The following is a 24089-nucleotide window of genomic DNA, read 5'->3' as shown; positions in this document are numbered from 1 at the left end:
ATCTCAGGAAAACCCAAAAAAAATAAAAAATAAAAAATAAAATAAAATAAATCCTTACACCAACTAAACACTAATTCCTGAAAACACAGCTGCTTAATGTCAAAGCAAAGCTATCATTCCCACATGAGCTTTCTTTGCCCTAAGAAACACCATTGAAAGATCTAGAAAGGGAAGCTGATGCACAAGAGAACAGGGAAGGGCCAACCTAAAACCAGTATTCAATAAATACTCATTAACCAATTACCAAACTTTATGCTACAACGATGAAGAATAATAAGTTGAGAAATCAGTGTATATATAGTGATTGTCTTAGAGAACACATATAATATTTATATTTAACTTTAAAAATCTAAAACACATCATCTGCAAATATTATGCTAAGAACATCATAATATGCGGACATTGCATCTATAGCACTGCATATCTTTTCCACTGCAGTGTCTTCCTAGTTCAAAAGGCTAGGAAGAAAAGAAATAAAATCAGCAGATTGAAAGCAATTAGCATGGGAAGTATAATAGATACAAAAGAATGAGAACAGTATTTAATGCATAATACTTGTGTAATTTATAACATTACCTACAAGATTTGAACTTCTGGCTAAGTTCCTTCAAACCGCTGCCGCTGGATCTAATATCATCAATCAAATCCCAGCTTCTCCTTACGGTCTCATAACAGTTAACACTTGAAGTCTCTTCACTCTTGCAGTGGCCCAACTTTCTTGAAATACTCAATAGATTGGTCGTAAATTTCTTCAATGCCATACTTGAAGCTGAAGCTTTCTTTAGTAAGCTTCTCTGAGGAGAGAATCAGCTTTGCGTTTGCAGAAAAATCTCCAAAGCTGCAAAATATCACAATTTAGACAATGATAATGAAATGATACTACTGCAATCTCACACTAGAGAAACTACAAACAAGCCAAAAGTGAGCCTGAACTTTTCACTTCGCACACTGTGGTTGTGTATGTCAATCAAGTTGAACCATTACCTAATGTTGGAATCGCTTAACCAATTGATCACTTGCTTTGCTTTAGACAGTCAACTAAAGAATGTGATGCACATTTCCAGTGTGTGTTTCAGTGTTTTATATGTTTGGACCAATAATGAACTAAATTGTACGGTTTCACATAACCTGGTTGGTCAAGATAGGTACCAATATTGGTTGAATTGGCCGGAAGGTTCTTATAAGTTTGCGTTCCATGAACTTGTTTTCATTTACTTTGTATGAATAAATGTTCAAATAAATGGATGTTCTATGGAAAGTAGATTACTCAGTAGGAACCTTATATTGTGGATATGTTTTGTTCAGAAACTTTGCAAGCTCATGAAAATTGGTATTGATAGGAGAACAAATATATCGACCTGAAGCTGATTCCTCCTCTGCTAGAAAGATGTGTGCTCTAACAACATCCTCAACATGTGACAATGAGATTGAGCCAGAGAGAATTTGCATCCCTTTCAAACCATTTATCATAAATTCATTTCCTGCAATATCAATCATTCGAATAGAGAACAATGTCGTTTTAATTTCAGAATTTGTTTCCTCAGAATTTTTGAACTACTTATTTTTTTAACAAGTTTATCCTATGTAAATCCATTGGAATAGTAATGCTCGATCAGCTACTTAACCTAACATGTTAGATATTCGTATTTGTGGATTTGATAGAGTTAAACTACAAAAAGGAAATCATATATGAGCACACAAGTCTACTGGATTGGAATGCAGACCTATGATCAATGACATGGCCAGGCAGATGCTACTAGGGACATTAGGAGTGATAGATAGACCTGCCATTAGCGAAGGGATAACAGTGATAAGGTATATCTTGTTTTCTTCAGCATATTTCCAAGTTGTCTACTCTGCCAGTGTCTTTGAAGTTGCATATCCCTGCAATGCCATACTCATAAAATGCACTTCTTGTGAAAACATTGTAACAATCATCATGGGAAAAATGCATGCATGCTTTTACATACCCAAGTAGGTGGCTTCTCAGAATATAAATACTCAACATCAGTCACGCTTTGTATATTGGTTGCCCTTGTACCTCTTGGTAGCTCTTCCCTACAGCCCAGAGAAAAATAAACAAAATTAAATACAAAGAAAAACATATTATACACCACTTCTCCCTCCTCCTTTTTCCGAGCTTGGGACCGACAATGCAAATGCAAACGTAAAGTTTACTTGCATTGGTGGAGTTAAAAATGGGTTACCAAAATAGAGAAAGCAAACATTCAATACAATGTTATTAGCAAAATAAGACAAGTATTACATTGAATAAAAACAAAATGATACCCCTCTCAAGTGCATGTAAAGTGTCAACATTAAGTCTCCTAGAACATAACGCACAAACAAATGTGCAAATACTCAAGATCACATGTCGGACTTCCTTCCTATCTCGATATGCATGTTGGATCAGCATTGGAAGCAAATGTTGCATCAAAATGTGATAATCATGAGACTTCATTCCACTCAAATCCTTCGCACCGCCTTGGACAATATTCTTCCAGTTACCACTAAACCCAACGGGTACTTTGAGATCTCTTAAGCTCATAAGGAACAATTTTTCTCCTCCACTCGAAGCCAAAACACCCCAAGCTTCATAACCTTCTTACCATTTTGATCACTCAACCAATACTTCCTTTTAATCCCAAGAAGTTGCAAATCTTTGCGTGCATTGGCGTTATCTTTTGTTTTTCCTTTTGTGTTCAACATCATAGCAATCAGGAGTTCACAAACATTTTTTTCAATGTGCATAGCGTCCAAGTTATGACGGATAAGAAGCTCTGCCCAATATGGAAACCTAAATAATATCGACTATTTAAAAAAGCATGTCCCATCCCCGTTGTCCTCATTTTGTTTTCTACCGCCCTTCCCTTTTTTTTTCCTTTTTCCATTCCCCCTTTTCTTCTCTTTGCCCTTACCCCATTGCACTTTCAGATTCTATGTCATTTGTTCAACTTGCAGTCCGGTCAATCTCAAAGGCTGTTCTCTAAGCTCTTCAGTCTTGTTAAAGGTACTTGGTCTAGTGTCCATCCTACTAGCATCCGACGAGGGCAAGAATCGTCTACTATCCATGCAAGCAAATTTCTGGCCATGTTGGAGTCTCAATGAGGAGGTATTTGGACCATAAATGGGACAAACATATTTTCCATGGGTTCTACAACCAGATATGTTACCTAACGCAGGAAAGTCATGGATAGTCCATAACAAAACTGTGCGCATATTGAGCATCTTGCCTCTGTTTAAGTCCTTCACATTCACCCTGGTATTCCACAAAGATTGCAATTCACGAACAAGAGGATGAAAATATATGTCGATATCCTTTCCTGGTTGTCGTGGGCCTTTGATGAGTAAAGAGAGCATGGTAAATTTGGGTTTCATGCAAAGCCACGGAGAAAGGTTATAGGTAACACACATTACAGGCCAAGAGCTGTATAATGTGCCACAAGTTCTAAAAGGATTGAAACCATCTGTTGGTAGTCCTAATCAAACATTACGAGCTTCAGGTAAAAAGTCCTTATACTTCCGATCAATTAATTTCCAATTAGATGAGTCAACTGGATGCCCCATCTCTCCACCTTTCAATCGATTTTTCGAGTGCCAACACATCTCCTTTGCCACCCATGGTACACTATACAACCTCTTTAACCTCTCCGTAATTGGAAAGTATCGAAGTATCTTTGCTAGAATCCTAATATGTTTCTTCCTTTGTTCGATATCAGCATATTTGTACCTCGACGCTCCACATGTAGTACAAGTATCCCTCCAATCATCATCTCTCCAAAATAGCATGCAATCATTCGAGCAAGCATCAATTTTCTCATATTTAAGGCCCAACTCTTTTATTAATTTTTATGCATTATAAGTATTCTCCGGAGTCTTGTTGTCACATGGAAAAGCCACACGAAGTAATTCGAGGAGTCCCATAAAAATCTTGTCTGTCCACCCATGTGTAACCTTTAACCGAAACAACTTGATAACAAATTTCAAAACTGTAAAGTCCTCACAATCAGGATATAAGGGACTCAAAGCCTCACGAAAATTATTGGACTCAATTGTGTCAGGTTTTTCCTCAACTATAGGATCTTCCTCAACTATTCCTCAAGCACCATCTGTTGAACATTGTTCAATAACAACATCTAAGTTATCACCGTCAAGTTTTTCTACGACGGTACTGAATGCAACATTCTCCTAAAAAAAGGGGAAGTCCCCTCCCACCTTAAAATTAGTGGAATTTGACCTTCCACCTCTTTCAAATGCCACACTTGGTGGCTGACTTGTTTCTCCATGCATTCTCCAAAATGTATATTGTTTGTAGAAGCCTTTTTGGTAACAATGCAATGTGACCACCTCATGGGTTAGTGCTCGACCCCTATTTCTACAGTTATCGCATGGACATGGGATCACATCCTTGTGGTGATAATTATCCCTTGTAAATTGTACAAATTGATTAACACCATGAATAAAACGATCGTCCTCTTTTGGTAGATCAATCTAACTTTTATCTATCACCCCAAACCCCTCCATATTGTAGTTCTTGCAATACGAATATATCAAAAATAGTTAGAGCTGAAAATCTAAGCAGTTAAAATCGGTTTTCACTAGTAATTGGTCTAGGAGCGATATGCGATTAATCGGTTAATCGGTGATTTAATCGGTTGGATCGATATATAATATTATATACAAAATTCCAATTATACCTTTGAAATATAGAATATAAACAACAATATTAGGTCCAATAAGTAAGAAACATTTTAATAAAACACAAGTTTTTTTTTTTTTTTTTTATATGGTAGAAGAGTTTAACGACTTTAAGTCTAAGTTCATTAGTCATTACAAATACAAGTAGCTATGCTGGAAATACTACTACAAAGCAATATATTGGTTATCAGTAGTTTGGTAACAACTCCAATAGTTCTGCACTTTTGCACATGGTCCTCCCAGAAGACCAACTAAATGCATTCCAATCTACAGGAGCAAAAGATGGAGTACCAAATGAACATCGATATAATTCATCAAACTGGACGAGATTATTGCATTACCATTGCCCCCACACATCCGAGCAACAAGCATTATATTCCAATTGTGTTCTTTTAATGGTCGCCCCTTATTGTTTAGGTTTAAATTAATTATTCGTTCTTCTTCTCCGATTTAAGCTTTGGTTTCACACCTCTACTGTAAGGTGCAGCAGAGTATGCATAGCACATGACCATCAAAATATAATAATATCTACCCTACAAACAAACAACACTACCCTACAACAAACAAACAACAATGGAAAAGACAAAAGAAAATAAGGGAGAAAGGAAAAGAGGAAACAAAGAGTCAAAGAATAAAGAAGGACAAAAAATAATACATGTTTACTTGATCACTTCATAGTTGAAGAGGGGAGAGAGGACTGAGGAGATGAAGACAAGCTCTGGAATTGGAAGTGTTCAATAATCAGTACTTCACTACTTCGTGAGTTTGTGGGGGTTTTTTTTTTTTTTTTTTTTTTTTTTTCTCTAATTCAAGTAATCAAGTTGGGTTCAGATAATATCGACGCTGTTTTATTCTCAGTTGGCCCGATAAATCAGTGTTATCGGTCGATACGACCGAATATATCGCTAACTGAGTACTAAACAATAAATCAGTCGAAAACATCTCGCTCCAGTCCCGATATACGATTACTCACCGATTAATTGCCGATTAAATCCGATTTTAACTGCTTAGCTGAAAATACAATGGCAGGTAAACCATACACATAATAGACCACCACATAAGTAAATAACGAACTCCACGCTGGGGAGAGACTAAAATAGCACAAGTACTACATCCAACAATCAATCTAACCTAGTTGCACCCATAAATTTAAATACATTGGAAGCACACAAAAAAATGGATCGATTGAGGCATGCATACGAAAAAAAACAAACTACATTCTCACTTAAAAAAATAAATTGAAACTAGATAAATAACAATAACAACAAAGATGATATCATATGCAACCAAGTAGGATATTATCTAGAAGAAATATAATTATACCGCCCACATTAGCAGCATATTTGAGTTAACCCAATAGCAATATCTTAACTTGCATTCAGTATAATATAGAGTAAGAGCATAAAAATAAAAAGAAGCAAGTAAGGGCTCTCCTACTCACTTCTACCAACTACCACACACTTCAACAATAGACTCGATATTAAAACGATTACTTCTTGAGACTACCGCGAACACTAGGCTTTGGTTTAGAAGAAGTATCAATAACAACAATAGCACCCAAGTTACTAATCTTGGTATCGACAAATGGATTTTTAGGGTGCTTAGAATCATGATGAATTTGTATGTGAGACACTCTCACTTACAATATAATAAAATATTAAATATATTAAATTATTTCTTCTAAAATGAATAACAAATAGGTATATTTGACCTTACAAAACATTGATTTGAATTCCATAAAAATGCCCAACACTTAGCTAATCAATATTACAACTTACTACAATTAACATTCTGAACTACACCTTAGGCAGACAGATATAATAAATAGAGAACATAATGCAAGTACATCACGTCAACAAGTAGCAAATATCTATCATCTAGTAAGTCATATACCAAACAAATGTGATTTTATTGAACTTAGCTATACTTAAAAAACACAAACGACCAACACAAACCCATTTTAACTTAGAATTAGGACAAACATATAACAATAACACAACCCCATTTGGTGATAGAATCGGTACTAACAGTATCTATAACCAAGAGAAGTAAAACAAAACAAATTTCAACTTTTTTAGAAAAAACTCATTTCAAGTTAACACCAAACCAGAGATGGGAGAAAAACTCACCTTGATGTAAATGAAAAAAAACAATAATCCGGACCTGTTCACAACAAATATCATAAACCATGAGTAATATTATTTCATTTAAACTAAATTTTAACAAAACAAACCTTACAAACACTACATTTTTATCGAAATTGGTAAACACTAACTCTTAAAAAGAAAGAATTGTGAGATGGGATAGAGAGACATGAGGGGAAAGACGAAAAACAATTACCTAGTGATTAAAGATGAAGTGTTTCTATAAAAGATAACAATTTAGAGATGTTCGAAGTGAGATTAGTAGAAGAAAAAAAAAATAGAGAAAGGGTTACCTGAGAGAGAGGGGGGTGGCGTGTCTGTGTCACTGCGTGAGAGAGGAGAGGGGAAGGAAACCGAGACAGAGAGTATTTGTTGGGCGGTTTACATTAGGTAGAATTTTTGGGCTGGTTCATTTTGCGCTCCATCTAATTTTCATTACATCAACGGATAAGAAATACACAGGTCTATATCAACGGTTAATAGAGATAGAAACATGACTGTGGCCAAAAACCCAATTAAACTCAAACTACACAGAAATTTAGCCACACCTATCAAAAGTTTTAGCCATGGCTAAAGCCCGTGGGTATTATGTAACAGCCTATAACCGTGGCTAAAGCTAATCGATCTGTACCTATGGCCAAAAGTCATTTTTCTTGTAGTGTCACAGAGTATGCTATGTCAGGCCTTATACAGTTCATGACATACATTAAACTACCAAGTATACGAGAGTACTCTAGTTGAGATATGTTATCTCTAATATTTTTGGCTAAATGAAGATTTACGTCAACTAGTGACATTTTTGGTATGATGTTATATTTCTTGAACTTTTCAAGAATCGTCTCAATGTAATGAGATTGTGATAGAACAAGTCCATCCTATGTCCTAGAAATCTTAATTCCTAGGATAACATCAGCGACAACTAAATCTTTCATGTCAAACTTACTAGACAACATTTGTTTGGTAGATTTTATGACATCCATATTACTACCCAAAATTAGCATATCGTCTACATAGAGACAAACAATGACACATCATTTTTTAGTGCTTTTGACATAGACACACTTGTCACACTCGTTTATTTTGAAACCGTTTGACAACATTGCATTATCAAATTTCTCATGCAATTGCTTAGGTGTTTGCTTTAATCCATATAAGGATTTAACAAGCTTGCAAACTTTCCTTTCTTGTCCAAGAGCAATAAACCCTTCGGGTTATTCCATGTATATTTCTTCATCTAACTCACTATTCAAGAATGTCGTCTTTACATCCATTTGATGTATCTCAAATCCATGTATTGATGCTATTGCAATTAGCATCCTTATGGAAGTTATTCTTGTAACTAGAGAATAAGTGTCAAAGTAATCCAATCCTTCCTTTGTCTAAAGCCTTTGACCACAAGTTTAGCTTTATATTTGTCGATTGATCCATCAGTCTTAAATTTCTTTGTGAATATCCACTTATATCCCAAAGTCTTGGAACCTGGTGGTAAATCCACCAATTCCCATGTATGATTTTGCATTATGGATTCAATCTTGCTATTTATTGCTTCTTTCCAATAAGTAGCGTCTGGAGATGACATTGCCTTCTTGAACGTTTGAGGATTATTTTCCAACAAGTATGTTAGAAAATCAGGTCTAAAAGATGTTGACGTCATTGACCTTTTGCTTCATCTAGGTTCCTCCTCAATTTCGCTTTGTGTAGGATGGTTACTAGTTGTAGCATCTAAAGTTCTCTTTGTCGAACTTGGCTCTATACACATGTTATACGGAAACGTATTTTCAAAGAATGAAGCATTCCTTGACTCAATAATTGTATTAACATGTATATCTTGAATATCTGATTTATGAACCAGAAAATGATATGCACTACTATTGTTTGTATATCCAATGAATACATAATCAATAGTCTTGGGTCTTATCTTCACCTTCTTAGGTTTAGGGACTTCCACTTTAGCAAGACACCCCCACACTTTTAAGAATTCGTAGAAAGTCTGATGACCTTTCCACAATTCGTATGGTGCTTTAAGCGTCTTCTTGTTAGGAATCTTATTGAGAATATAATTGGCGGAAAGCAAAGTTTCCCCCCACAAATTCTAGGGTAAACCAGAATTTAACAACATAACATTCATCATCTCTTTTAGAGTTCGGTTTTTGCGTTCCGTAATACCGTTTGATTGAGGTGAATAAAGAGCCGTAGTTTGATGAATGATTTCATGTTCATAACAGAAACCTTCAAAAGGTGCATGATTCATATTCACCTCCTTTATCACTCCTTATAGTCTTAATCTTTTTTCTTAGTTCATTTTCAACTTCATTTTTATATTGTTTGAACACTTCAATTACCTCATCTTTACTTCTTAACAAGTAAACATAACTATATCTAGTGCTATCGTCAATAAAAGTAATGAAATACTTTTTACCACCTTTAGTTTGCACGTACTTAAGATCACATATATCTGCGTGTATTAAGTCCAGAGGTTCAGTACTTCTTTCAATGGACTGAAAGGATGATCTGGTCAACTTGGATTCTACACAAGTTTCACATTTATGGTGTAGGTCTATTTTTATCTTTGGTATATGTTTCGACCTCCACCTACGTGGCAAACGTCCATTAGTAGGGGTCTCTATTTTATTCATTTAATCAACAGGGATAAAGCCCAATTCGCAATATCATGGATCAATGTACAGGCCCATTAACTCATGTGTCTAAGGCTGAACCTTAGCCACATGGCTTGCCACTAATATACGTTGATTTATGTCCAGATTCATTTCTTATCAAAGAGATAGTTATCAGTTGACAGTTATACTCTATCACAATTACTCAAGATACAAGATTACTTGAGCTACAAGGACTCTCTACTCTACCTCTATAAATATCAAACTATTTTTCATAAGGAACTACGTGGAAACTTGATCCCTAGAGAACAGATCTTGGGTACGTAGGCAGCCATTATTTGGTTCAGTTTCATCTCCCCCAACATCAAATTTCTCTGTTTATTAGTGTGTTCTTTACCATTGCTCTCGTTGTGTTGAAGCAGTTTATTGCCAAAACATAATTGGCGCCGTCTGTGGGGACAGAGAATTCATTATCACGTGAAACAATCAAGATGGTAAGCACGAGAAGCAGACCAAATAGTCAACATATTCCTCCTACTAACAAGAATCGCAACCCTCGAAATTCAAATCGGCCGATGCATGAACCGTTGAACAATCAAGTTGCTCCTAATAGTAGGATCAATTCTCAACATCCAGAAGAAATAAGAACCGCCACCGCCTCGCCTCCGTAAAAGGCGCAAGACAAGTGCCGCCACCCTTAACAATGTTGCTTTACAACAAGAAAATCGACAAGTCGGTAGTCCTCCATGCGGTCCGCCGCCGTCCGTCCATGTCGATCCTTCAGTTGACATGGATATGGACGTGGACATTACTCTCACGCCAACTAGCGGAAAAGGTGATAGTAACTGCCAATTCACCCCTAATACGGTTGAGCGGGAGTTACGACGAGTCAAAAATTTAAACAGGAACTTGAGAAGGAAGCTGGCAAAGAGGCAAAGGCCGGTGGATGATGTTGCAAATTCAACAACATCAAGGCGACCACGAAGGGATGCAGGCCATTCCAGTGTATGGGACCGTCTTGACGATCCACTTCGCCGTCCTCAAAGAACGCGTGCTATTTCTCAAGCACAATCAACTAGTGCACGCTTCTAGGAGTAATGACCCTATTACCCGCATTTTATGGGGAGAATCGGATTGGCGGGGATAACTACTACCCTAGACATGTCCGATCTCAAAGGGAAGATTTACCTCTGAGAAGCAGTTTCAGGGAAGACCGCCATCCGAAATATGTCCGACACGACTGGGAAGGCAGGCATCCCAGACAAGAGCAACAAAACATGGAGAAGTGGTATAATTATTCCGACCACCCGGCCAAGGGTGACTACCGGCCTAGACAGGCTGGTTACAGGGATAGACAAAGACAATCACCGGTAGGAGCTGATCGTGCATACCGCCAAAGATCTCTAACTCCAATAAGAGATAATGGAAGGTATCCTTCTCCACATGGGCACGATCGGGGGCGTCCAGTTGTTCGAGCCAATACTTTAACTCTAACAGAACAACAGCTGGAAGAGTTGATTGCAAAAGAACTTTATGATAGAGAGTCAAGGAATGTAAGAATGAAAAACTTGACAGTCAATGATGGCGTACTTGATAAGTTTTCGGTCGACATTCAAGAAGCTTACCACCATCCCGACTTCAAACAACCCGATTTTAAACTTTATGATTGTTTCAGCAAGATTTGCCAAAACACACCAGTTGAGGGTTGGAAGTAATGTTTTTTGGAGATGGTGATTGGGGAAAGATGAGACTGGACTTCGGTTTTGAAGTTGCCTACGTACCCAAAGATATTGCTTGGGATCAAGTCTCAATTGCGTAGTTCTGGAAAAATGACGAAGGTTGGATTTTATAGGTAGCATTGGTGATAGTTACTTCCTCGTTCTCCAATATTCCAATCGTGGGATGAAGTTGAGAACCGGGCGGGAGAACCGGCCCAATCATGGGATGAAGTTGAGAGTTTGGGGGATAACTGTCATTTCGTGGGATGAAGTGGAGAACCGGGGGACATCCATTTCGTGGAATGAAGTCGAGAACTGGCGGGAGAACTGTCAGCTCGTGGGATGAAGTTGGAGAATTGGCGGGACATCTGTCAGCTCGTGGGATGAAGTTGGAGAACTGGGGGGAGAACTGAACTCGTGGGATAAAGTTGAGAACTGGCGCGGGACATCTGTCATTTCGTAGGATGAAGTCGAGAATGGGGGGACATCCGTCATTTCGTAGGATGAAGTTGGAGAACCGGGGAGGAGAATCGCTCGTGGGATGAAGTTGGAGAATCTGGCGGCGAGAACCGTCATTTCGTGGGATGAAGTTTAGGAGGCGGGGGGAGAACCGTTCGTGGGATGAAGTGGAGAACTGGCGGGACATCTGTCAGCTCGTGGAATGTAGGCTTTGAGCATGGGCTTTTTCATAGATAAGCTCTGAGCATGGGCTTGTTTATAGTTGGGCTCTGAGCGTGGGCTTGTTTATAGTTAAGCTCTGAGCATGGGCTTGTTTATAGTTGGGCTCTAAGCGTGGGCTTGTTTATAGTTGGGCTCTGAGCGTGGGTTTGTTTATAGTTGGGCTCTGAGCATGGGCTTGTTTATAGTTGGGCTCTGAGCATGGGCTCTGAGCGTGGGCTTGTTTATAGTTGGGCTCTGAGCATGGGCTCTGAGCGTGGGCTTGTTTATAGTTGGGTTCTGAGCGTGGGCTTGTTTATAGTTGGGCTCTGAGCATGGGCTTGTATTGAATTGGGCTTATATTGGGCCACATTTGTGGGGGCCAGAACAATGATGAGTCGGAAGGAGATCCTGGCTTGCATGTTCTATCGTTCAAAAATAAGTTGGTGTTATGGGGTGGAGATGATCCGCTCATATGTAAGCTCTTTCCATCGACTCTAAAGGGAGAAAGCGTTATTTGGTTTAGTGAGTTGCCTTCAAGATCAATTCACCAATTCAATGAACTAGAAAATCAGTTTGTTAATCGTTTCCGCCACAATTGCAAGACGCCAAAGGATGTCGACTCACTTCTGAACATCAAGCAACAACGTGACGAGAAGTTACGTACTTTTGTTACTAGGTTCTGAAAGGCAGCAGCAGATGTTCCAGAAGTTTCTGATGGGATGCTTCTTTTCGCCTTTAAAGAAGCATTATATTATGAAAGTGACAGAAGTTCGAACTTCATTGTAAGGGATCTTTACCACTCTCTAATTAAAGATGTCCCTAAAACTCGATACGATCTGTATGTTAGGGCTGAACAACACATCTCCGTATCGAGGAGAACCTATCGGCGAAAGCAGCAAGGGACAAAGATATTCGGAGCAAAGATTTTTCTGACAGCAAGAATTTTAAGCCGAAGCAAGGACAGTCAGATCAACAACATAACGATGGAAAGAATGACAATCAGAAGCAAGTCAATTTCAATCGTGATGGAAAAACTCTACCTGAAATTAGTGGGAATCTGTTATATATGAGAAGTTGAAAAGTGGGAATCTTCTTTCCCCGCCTTATCCACTTTCAGAAGATACCAAAGCGATAAGGGACAAAGCTTTGTGGTGTAAATTCCATAATGACTATGGCCATGAGACAGAACTTTGTCGCTCTCTCCGGGGTCGGATTCAGAAATTAGTGGAGAAAGGACTTTTAAATGAATATCTTATTAAAAACTCTCAACAGGCAGTTGCTGCAACTTATGAGCATGTCATTAATGTTTCCCATTCTCATGTTGAGTCTCTTTCCAAAAGTCAGAGTAAGAATCAAAAGCGTTTGAAAGTTAGTTATGTTGGTGAATTTAACCGTATCAACAAAGTCGATTTTATCAAAGGAATCCAGACTGAGACTTCGGAAGAAGAGCCCCTCCAATTCACTGATGATGATCTCCTTGGTGTATATCACCCTCACTATGACGCAGTTATAATTTCTGTGTCTATAGGTGCTTCTCGTGTTCAACGGGTAATGATCGACGGGGGGGCCACCTCGGCCATTTTCAGTGGATGCTATTCTCAGATGCAACTTCGCGAGGGTATGATCATCGCCAAAGACAATCCTATCATCGGTTTTGATGGGACAACATCTTCAGCGGTTGGAAGAATTACCTTACCAATCAAATTAATGAACAAAGAAGTTGAGCTCGATTTCTTATTGATGGACTGTCGATCCCACTATAACGCAATTTTGGGCAGAGATTGGATACATTCCATGGGGGCTGTAGTCTCCACATTTCATCAGTGTGTCAAGTTCCCATTCTCTGGGCATATTTGCAAGGTTCGTAGTGACCAGGTATCTGCCTATTCCTGTCATGACAAAGCAATGGATGACTATAAAAAATCTGAAGTTCGAGGTAATACGATCCTTGCAAGTGCCCTGCCCAAGTTACAGTTACCAAGCGGCGTGCCCTCCATCTATAATATTGAGGCTCATGTGCAAGGGCCGCCGACAGTGGATCGACTTTTGGAAGTACAAGTAGGAGATTCAGCAGAAGAAACCACTTTTATTTCTGTTGAACTTTCGAGCGTAAAACAACAAGAGTTGGTTTCCCTTTTATAGCAAAATAAGCGTATCTTCGCTTGGAAAATTGAGGAAATGCCGGGAATAGACCCTTCTGTTGCCTGTCATAAACTTGACATTGATCCAAGTTTCAGGCCAGTTCACCAAAAACCAAGAAGAATGGCACCTGATCGGAAGCTCAAAGTTAAAGAGGAGATTGATAAGCTACTTGCGGTTAACTTTATCCGACGAGTTACTTACCCAAAATGGCTTGCTAATGTCGTCGCAATGCCAAAAAAGAACGGACAAATCGGAATTTGTATTGACTTTACAAACCTTAACGCAGCTTGTCCGATTCATCCGTATCCATTGCCACGAATTTCCGAACTAGTGGATGCCACTGCGGGATTCCAACGCCTATCTTTCATGGATGTTTCTTCAGGGTACTACCAGATCTCTTTGAATGTTGATGACCAAGAGTTCACCGCTTTCATTACCGACCAAGGCATTTTCTGTTACACTATTATGCCTTTTGGTCTGAAAAATGCCGGTGCAACCTACCAAAAGCTTGTCAATATAATTTTTTCCGATCTGTTGGGGATAATAATGGAGGCTTATATTGATGATATAGTCGTTAAATCGGCTTTTTACCGGTGATCATCTTTCCGATCTTCAACTTGTTTTGATAGGCTTAACAAGTATAACATGAGACTCAATCCCGCCAAATGTTCTTTTGGCCTTTTTCTTCCGAAAATTTCGGGATACCTCATGACTCGTAGAGGTATTGAGGCTAATCTCGATCGATACGCGCGTTATTGATATGTCATCACCAAAAAATAAGAAGGAAATTCAACGGCTTATCGGGTCGGTTTGCCGCTTCTTCATAGATTTATTTCTAAATATTCCGATCGTTGTCATCCCTTCTTCCGGACTTTAAAGGGGCGCAACTTGGAACATTGATTGTGAGATGGCATTGCAACGGTGAAGAAATACTTGGTCATCCTCCTATATTGACAAGTCCTTCAACGGGTCAACCGATTGGCATGTACCTAGCACCTACAACTTAAGTTGTTAGTGTCGTTCTTTTGTCGATGATGGTAGACCCGCCTTTTTATCGAAGAAGACGTTAATCGGAGCCGAGTCTCGTTATTCAAAGATGGAAAAATGGCACTTGCATTGGTTCATGCATTTTCGTCGGTTAAAACCATACTTCGGGGAGGTTGGTCGAGTTTATACCGAAAGTGTCCTTTACGCAAGATCTTTTCAGAATGCACAAGAATCAAGCAGATTAGCCGAATGGGAAAGTTATCTTAGTGCATATAGCATTGTCTTTGAAAGTCGCATTACGAAAAAGGACATGCTCTAGCTTCTTTGATAGCTGATTTTTCCGATTGATGATTCTCCTATTGACGATTTCTTGCGCCAAGAAGAATCTATGGAAGACATTCTCGTCACCAATAACCGGGGGCGACGAAGACCAACTTGTAAACGCAATTCCTAATCCAATTGACCTATGGATTGTTTATTCAGATGGCTCCCATAATAAAACTGGTCCGGAATTGGATGCGTTTTTGTTAAACCCGCAGAGAGAAGATTGAGAAATTGCGACTTTGGCTTCCCGCTTCAAATAACGGCCGAGTATGAGGCTGCCGTTTGTGCCTTGAGAACGACTTTGAAACCGGGGGCGAAAGCTCCGGTTATACACGGATTCTCGCCTTTGTAGCCAATCGGTTTGGCGGGTCTTTTGAAGCAAGAGATGACCGTATGGCGGCTTATCTTGGTTTGATACATAGCCTTGCTCGACAATTTGATAGCATCTCTATCACTCAAAGACCGAAATGACATACGCCATGCCGATTCATTGGCTTATCTATCCGCGGCCGTTAGAAGCGAAGAGTCAAGATACATCACTGTGGAGTTCCAAAAAGAGCCAAGCATTGACTTTACCGAAAAAGAATTGCATGACTTGTATGTACATGAAAGCAATTACTTGTTTTGCTTGTACGCAACAGCGAAATACGACCCACGTATAATCGCACCAATGATGACTCGGAAGCGGAAAAGGGAGATGGAAAATTCACAACATGACCATATTTTGGATCTTCCATTAGAATCTGTAGATCCATTTGTTCCTCCTAAATTCGCTCCCGAAACAGATAGTGAGTTGGTACATGAAGCAGATGATAGTCCTGAAGTTCCCGATATGATACTATCAGAGCTAGTGATGATCTCCGATGCACAAGATTGGCGTCTTCCTTATATCCACTACTTGCAAGTTTCTTCACTTCCGCCAGAACCAAAATTCGCTGAAAGAATCAAACGCGATGCATGGAAGTTTTTGGTGATATCTGTTACTGACGGAAGTTTGCACTTATATTGCAAAGGCTCGGACTTAAACCCTATGTTACGATGCCTCTCAAAACAGGAAGGACTTCAAGTTTTGGAAGAGATTCACTCCGGCTTATGCGGAAGCCACTCCATGGGGCGCAGTTTAGCTCATAAGGCTATGACACAGGGGGCTATTGGTGGCCGAGATGCAAAAGGATGCAAAACACCTATCCGAGAGGTGTGAGCCATGCCAAAAGCACGACAATATGAGTAAAATCCCCGGCATCGAAGTTGCATCCCATGCTAAGCCCATGGCCATTTGCCAAGTGGGGTTTAGACATTATTGGCCCTTTACCTAAAGCTCCGGGTAGTATATGATTCCTTCTTGTGGCAACCGACACTTTTTCCTAAATGGGTAGAAGCAAAGCCTTTGGTCCAAATCCATGCTTCCAATGTCAAAATGTTTTGTGGAGAAATATTGTTTGTCGTTTTGGCATCCCCGCACTTGTATCGGATAATGGTAAACAATTCGATGTCTTTGAAGAAATTCGTTAGTTCTCAGGCTAATTTGAAGATACGGCATAACTTCTCCGCACCTTATTATCATCCGCAAGCCAATGGCAGGGTCGGCCACCAATAAGGTGATTTTGGCCAACCTAAAGAGGCGTTTTGACGGGCGCAAAGGAAATTAGGTCAAGGAGTTACCACCGCTCTTGTGGGCTTATAGGACAACGCCAAAATATTCAACTGCATTATCACCTTTTAACCTTGCATATGGTGTGGCAGTCTTACCTACTTAACTGATTTCCAAGTACATCTCGGTCGATTCGCGGTTGAAATAGGTTCCAATGACACTACTTTGGCTCGGTCAAAAGCTCTTATTGATGAGGTTAGATTCGAGGGACTACAACAGCTTATTAAGTATCAAGTCGACATGAAACGGAACTACGACAAGAAGATCCGGCCCTAAGTCTTTTTGTTCTCAAGACCGGGTTCTTTGTAGAAACCCAAAGCTTATAGAATCAGGAAAGTTTGGGGAAAATTGGCAAGGACCCTACATCATAGATCGCCCAAAGATCTAAGGGGTCATATTTCCTCCCGCACTATTTCGGAAGAATAATAGAGAAGCCATGGAATGCTTACCACCTTCGCAAGTTTTACCGTTAGGAAATTTTTGCAATTTTACATTACTCCATCAATAACAAATCTATACATCTATGTAGTTCGCTCTATGTTATCCATCAATAAAGGCATTCAACTTCCATTCTCTTAGTTTGGTTGTCATTTTACATTTCTCTATTCGCCTATACTTTTTTACTTTCAATAATGTCATTCATTAACGCTCATTCTAATGGAGGTCATTCATATTATGCCTTTTTCAGTTCAAGTAAGTCGATTCATGCCTACTTGACGGAATCGAAGTCAATAAGATGGTTATTCTTGCTCGAACAATTATTGGAATACTCCCACAATACAATATCCATGCTAATTCCACTACTAAGGCAATGGCGTTGTGTTTTAGTTTGGTCCCAAAGCAGCACGGTGACGACTTTGAACCTGCGGACAACCCAACAGTTGTCGCCGCGGCTTCACGCTCGGTACAAATATTTTAACACCTGAATAGCTAGGTTCATGGAGGACGATCATGTCCCCTTTACCTTTCAATAACTTTCTCCAATCGTTCTATATTGGGAGGTTTTTCTCTCTACATGGGGGCGTCTCGTTCTTTTACATTCATAAATCAACAACACTAAGTTTTATACAGGTATGTTATCTGACATCACAATGATATTCAATAGCCAACACATACTTTATTTTTATTTTCATAAAAAGAATTTTTAGCTTTACGATATTACATACTCGCAATCACATGATCATTGGTTTGGGAAAATCCAATGGTTTCTTCCCAACTTTTCGCATATACAACTCGTACAAATCCTTGTAATTCATCTTCTCACGTTCTAGTTCATCGCCCGTTTCTATTAAAGTCTCTGTCAGTTGTCTTACGGACGATTCACAGTGTGCCATTTGCACGTGATCTTGGCCGAGCCGCTTCGTTTAAATCGTCATTCGCTTGTTATTTTTCTACCTCTTTTTATGCGACGCGTTTAAGTTCCCGATCTTTGGTCACCACGAGTGACTTCAATTCTATCACATCTGCTTTTAAGTGTTTGTGTTCCTCCATTATCTCACAGGCTTTCCCAAATTCTTCGTACTACGATCTCTCCTCTGCTTCTTCCGTCCGCTCGGTTAAGTTTTTGTTTTCGTCTTCTAACTCTCTGATGGTTCCGCTCAACGCTTTGTTTGCCTCTTCCAATTTTGGTTGAGTATCTTCACTTTTCTATCTCTTTTTAAGGCATTGACTTCATTATGAACGATATTTTTCTTCGCGACTTTTTTTCATGAATTTCTTTTTGTCGCATTCACGCCGCGTTTTAATCAAAAAAAAAAAAAAAAAAAAAAATCTGATTTCATCATCTTTCAGACTTAAACACAAGTTTGCAATAACCGATAAAAATAATATTGTCATACCTGGTTTATACTATCGAAGATCATTGACATTGCTCGTCATATTCTCCGATGTTCTCCGTGATTCGGTCACATTTTTGATATTTTTCGAGCCCTTCCATTGGCGTAATCCCGGCGATCCCTTCACTTCGCCTTCCAAGCTTGAACATCTCGCTTCATCCGCAATTTTCATCGGTTTAGTGTTGGACACAAATTTCTTTTACCGCCCTAACGCAATAGTAAAATCAAAGGTCAACTTTATCATAATGTGATTCGTGGTTTTCCTCCATGAGTAATATTACACCGACAAGATTTTGCCGCTGGTTGTTGGATTCTTTGCTCCCCGTGATTTTGCTTTGCCGTTTATTTTCTTTCATCGACTTTGTGTTCTTGGCTGCACTATCTTTTGTAAGTATCACTATTTCATTCTTTTCTTGTATATACCAAACGAGAACGAGATATTACATTTCACCACACTTTTACATATCTATGTTTTTACGGGCACATACCTTTTCCTCTTGATGTCAAGTATGTATTATATTTCGTCTGGGATGTTTGGGTGCATTGTAGTCTCGCCCCTCGAGGCATCATACATTGTAACGTTGGTTGTCTCTCTTGGTCTCCGTTCGCCTGTTTTCTTGTGGCACATCTTCTTTTGTACAATTCACTTTTTTTGCTTGGCAAACTCAGCACTAGTTCTCGCTGTGTTAATTCCGTTCCATTTTCTTTTTCACTATCGCTATCGCTGCCAAATATTGCATTTCTGAGACTCTTATTCTTCTTCGCCATTTCACTATGTGTTGCCATGGAATTATCGGGCCGTTGTTCGATACCCCCATAGTGTCGGAAATCAACAATATCATCAAAGTAGCTCAGATCTACCAATCTTTCGTCAGAACATTCATGAAAGAAGAAACGAAGGTTGTTCTCCACTTCCTTGTCCAATTCAATATCTGGTAGTGTACTCGCGTTTTCTGTTAGACACAAAATAACTCGTGTTAGTCAACAGTTTACTCATAGTACAATTTCCAATAATTATGTTTTGGCTTACCTCGAAATTTGTTCGGCACCTTAAACTCTGTCGGATTCCACTTCCCTCGCAAGCGGTATTGAAATCTATCCCATCCGGTGTATACTTTTGGGAACCCTTTAAAACTTCTGTTTGAATCCTTGAATTTAACTTCAAATTTTATGTACCCTTTCGTCAGTATGGCTTTCGATCGTATCAACGCGAAGATTTCTTGAGCCCCGAACCTTCTGTTAAATTCATTTTGTAAACGGTGCGCTCTCGTAAAGATTAACGAACGATATTGGCGCTTTGTCCCGGTGCAATTTGCCACCACTCCAGTAATTGCGCTATTTCTTTGCTCAACGGAATTGCACTCCTGCAATTTAATTGTGTGTAAACCATTACTACTTCATCTTCTTCGACTTTCGTTTCAAATTTGTACACTTCCTCCATTTCAAATTTCTCGAGTCCTAGTATTTTTTTTATTTCCTTAAGCGACCATCGACGCGGTTCCAGGTAGTCGCTGTATCTGTCACCTTCTTTCCACCTCACTAGGTCTGTGATCGTCATCGAGTTTTCTTCTCGAGTATTTTACGCCCGTATAGTACGGTAGTTTCTACCTGAAAAAAAGAAAAGAAAACCGAGTCAGATAGGTCAAAAACCGGGTCAGAGAGCACAAAAACCGGGTTCATTTTGGGCCATATTAATGTGGCACAGGTACGATGCCCTTCCTTTGTGGGAGTTGCACCGTATCATGTTTGGTTCTAAACTTAAAACCAGTATCGCACTCTGTTAATGTGGCACAGGTATGGTGCCCTTCCTTTGTGGGAGCTGCACCATATCATGTTTTAGTTCAAAACTTATAACCAGTTTTGATACAGGCGCCATCATCTTTCTCCTCACAGTGTTTCCTCCATAGCCTTCCCAAAGAAGTATGGCCTTATCGCCAGATGACTCTAGGTCTAAAGTGGGACATCACTTTGCAGCCAAGTTAATCATATTAAAGGTGGTCCTTTGTGTGAAAGCCTCTCTCATGCAACAACTTCCGTTCAAGAAAGAGTTGTCAGAGCATTACCAAAGAAAGTCGCAATCTTTAACATCTGTATCGAATGTGAGATCCTTAGAAGACCTTGCAAGGCTTGTTATTCATGCACGAAAAAAACTAAACACATGCAAATTTCTAAGCAAGAAGGCGCGGCCCCAAGCAAACTTCGGGGTAGTTTGGATCCCTCATGATTCCAATTATTTTTTGAGAAAAGGAATATATGCAATCATGCAATGGTTATGGAGGAGGATTATCTGAGATAACTGCCATATTTTCTCATCCAAAAACATGCTAAAAAATCATATCAAAGAAAACTGTTGAGAATTTCGGCTGGCAAAAACAGCATACGTATAGGCACTTACTCTAACAAAACAATCGTGAGAGGTATGCAACGAAAGGCTGCTGTAAAAGATCGATCGCCGTTAAGTCTTCTTTTCACCACTGCTGCGAGCTTGAAGCCTCTCAAGACTTCGTAACCCACACCTTGTTTCTCTGCTGGTTTCCTCCTGTGAAAACAACAACTTTTGTTTTGTCTTCTACTACTGTTTTACTATTAGATCTAGTTTGGTCTATGGATACGGTTTTATACTATTTCGGCGATAAGTTTTACGGGGTAAATTCTTATCTAACCTGGATTCTTATCTAGTTCGGGGTGACATACAGTTTTAGTCACCCAAGTATTCACTTTCGACTCCAACTCGTATTTTTATTCTTTTTTTCTCATATTCTTATTAAACTGCCCCTACGTTTAATTTTCAACGGTATAATCCAAGTATCGCTATTCCGTTGGCACGCTTCATCGAATTCAAGTTTCGTTATCACGCGTGTGGCGCTCGTACATTTTCGCCAATCAATTTCTTTTGCAATTTTATTTATGTGCATCTTTTATTTTTTCTCAGACATTTTCGCCATCTTTTTCTTTAACTACGCCATCAAGGCCCATTACACGCGTTAATTTAACATTATTTCGTTTCCGATAATTCACGACTTCTGCCCGATTGTCCATTTTTCTTATCGTTTACGTTCACACGACACTTTGTTATACACTCCGCTTACTCTTTTATTATTTCACATTTTCCGTAATTTATCTTCTCTTCTTTGCCATGTGAACTTTGTTCGCCTGACAAAGAGGGGGCGGTGTTTCGACCCCCACCTACGTGGCAAACGTCCATTAGTAGGGGTCTCTATTTTATTCATTTAATCAACAGGGCTAAAGCCCAATTCGCAATATCATGGATCAATGTACAGGCCCATTAACTCATGTGTCTAAGGCTGAACCTTAGCCGCATGGCTTGCCACTAATATACGTTGATTTATGTCCAGATTCATTTCTTATCAAAGAGATAGTTATCAGTTGACAGTTATACTCTATCATAATTATTCAAGATACAATATTACTTGAGCTACAAGGACTCTCTACTCTACCTCTATAAATATCAAACTATTTTTCATAAGGAACTACGTTGAAACTTGATCCCTAGATAATAGATCTTGGGTATGTAGGCAGCCATTATTTGGTTCAGTTTCATCTCCCCCAACATCAAATTCCTCTGTTTCTTAGTGCGTTCTTTACCATTGCTCTCGTTATGTTGAAGCAGTTTATTGCCGAAACAGTATATAGTCCAAATTAATTAATCTATACAAAGTATCATAATTAACATGTCCTAATCTACCATGCCATACATGTGAAGACTCAATCAAGTAAATAGAATATTCAACTTTATTGGCGCTCTTTGGCGCAATAGTAAAACAAGACATCCTAAAGAGCCCATCCTGAAGATAGCCCTTACCCACGAATACATCATTTTTAGTTAGTACAAATTTATCCGAAGCAAAGACTAACTTAAAGCCATTCTTGCTTAGCAGCGACCCAGAAACCAAGTTCTTGCGAATGTTAGGCACATAGAGCACCTCATTCAGAGTTAGTTCCTTCCCATAAGTCAACCTCATCACCACATTTCCTTTGCCTTCAACCTTGGAAGTAGAAGAGTTTCCTATAAAGAGTTGTTCTTCCTTTTTCACAGCATAATAAGTGGTGAACATCGACTTGTTGGAGCATATGTGACGAGTAGTACCAGTATCCACCCACCATTCCCTTTCATTTCTAATCATGAGACATTCATAAACCACAACATATAGGTTCATGTCATTAACATTGTCAGAAAGCGTGTCCATTGTCACATTTGCTTCAGTCTTTTGCTTCTTGTACTTCATTGGCTTGCGATATTCACTTGCCTTATGTCTAGCCTTCCCACAGTTGTAGCACTTGCCCTTGAACTTAGTTGGCTACTACTCTCTTCGCCTTGAGCTTTGTCTTGGCGATTCCTCTTTTCCTTAGCACTTGATCCTTCCACAACATTGGCCTTTGCCACCATGGGATCCTTACTCTTCTTCTCAGATAGACGGTTATCTTCCTCTATCCTTAGACGGACAATCAGTTCTTCAAGATTCATATCTTTGCATTTATGCTTAAGATAGTTCTTAAAATCCTTCCAAAATGGTGGTAATTTCTCAATCATAGCAACCACTTGGAAAGATTCTCCTAGGGTCATTCCTTCAGTAATGAAATCATAGAGGATTACTTGAAGTTCTTGGACTTGGCTTATGATGGTCTTACTATCCGTCATTTTGAAATCAAGAAATCTACCAACTATGAATTTCTTCATGCCAGCATTTTCACTCTTGTATTTCTTGTCTAACGAATCCCAAAGTTCCTTAGCAGTCTTGAACACACTATACACATTGTATAATGAGTCAGCCAACCCACTAAGAACATAATTTCTACACAAGAAATCAGCATGAAACCAAGCATCCTTTACCAAAACCTTCTCCTTGTCGGTTTCATCAGGGCTTACATCAGGAGCCTTATCCCACAGAGACCTTGCCAAGTTAAGGATGGTTAGATAGAAGAGCATCTTTTGTTGCCAGCTCTTGAAATCAGTTCCATTGAACTTTTCAGGCTTCTCCCCATGAGGAACAAAATGGGGAACAACAGTAGGAACAGTAACAACAAGAGTAACTAGTGGTGTTGCCATATTCTGAAATACAACTACACTTTGTTATTCTTTTAAACCAAAACAGAAAAGAAAACATAAACAAATTCTATTCAGTAAAGAAGAAGAAGGAAAAAAAATCTGTCTTAAGTTCTTAGGAATATACAACTTAATTGTACTTATTCTTTACCAATTACCAAACTATACAAACATTTTGTCTTGTAAGTGTCTTGTATTTTTTAGTTAAATCCGAGCCTAGTGTAGATACACTATGTCCTTAAGATAGATT

General features: G+C 39.1%; 1 pseudogene; it reads right to left on the bottom strand.

The window, feature by feature from the left end:
* Positions 1 to 693: 693 nt before the first annotated feature.
* Positions 694 to 23842, bottom strand: LOC147482448 (anthocyanidin reductase ((2S)-flavan-3-ol-forming)-like; annotated as a pseudogene).
* Between the last annotated feature and the right edge of the window lie 247 nt (positions 23843 to 24089).

Source organism: Coptis chinensis, chromosome 8 (genome assembly GCF_015680905.1).
Source record: "Coptis chinensis isolate HL-2020 chromosome 8, ASM1568090v1, whole genome shotgun sequence".
Classification (NCBI taxonomy): Eukaryota; Viridiplantae; Streptophyta; class Magnoliopsida; order Ranunculales; family Ranunculaceae; genus Coptis; species Coptis chinensis.
Note: the sequence above shows the minus strand (reverse complement) of the source record. Positions and strands in the feature narration are given on the sequence as shown.